A 677-nucleotide genomic window follows, 5' to 3' on the forward strand; every position below is an offset into this window, starting at 1 on the left:
CTAGTCGGATTTTCTCCCAGAAAGCTTGCTTGTCCAAGTCGTAATCCGATAGATGCTTGACTGCTTCCTCCGATGACGCGAAGTCAAATGCCGCTCTAAGGTCACCTACAGATGTTGTGATGGGAAAATCATTAAAGCGGCTTTCGATTTTACCCTTCGTGACCTTGGCATTTGCGAACCATTCTGTGAAGTCGAGGGGGTGAACGGTCCCGTAGTCGTGCGTCATGTATTTCATCAGTCCTGCTTTCTCAAACTTCTTCAGGACTTTTTCCGCCATTTTTGGATTAGGGGAGTTGGTGATGAAGCCATTTCTGTCAAGGATACTCCCCGCCTTGACTTGTTTGATCTGAGAGCGAATGTGTAGCAACTCCCTCTGATATGCGTCGGAAGATGAGGTTGATGTAGAGGATTCGGACGCCATTGATGAAGGTTAGATGTTTTGGAGGGAATGTGTACTGCGTTTAGTATTTGGGGATTTTGGGTAAACGGTTTTAGCTTGAATCCGGGTAAAGAAGAAGGATTTGGCTTTTATATCGTGTGGATTCGGGTTGGATATATGGGTNTTGAGAGCTTGACCCAAGGAAGGATACCGGTTTTTTTTTTTTAAGGAAGTAAAAGGTCAGAAATACCCCTAGTAACGGTCAGCGTATATGAAAAATAAGGGTATTTTTGGTAAA

This window comes from Ipomoea triloba, chromosome 16, assembly GCF_003576645.1.
Source record: "Ipomoea triloba cultivar NCNSP0323 chromosome 16, ASM357664v1".
NCBI classification, from domain to species: Eukaryota; Viridiplantae; Streptophyta; class Magnoliopsida; order Solanales; family Convolvulaceae; genus Ipomoea; species Ipomoea triloba.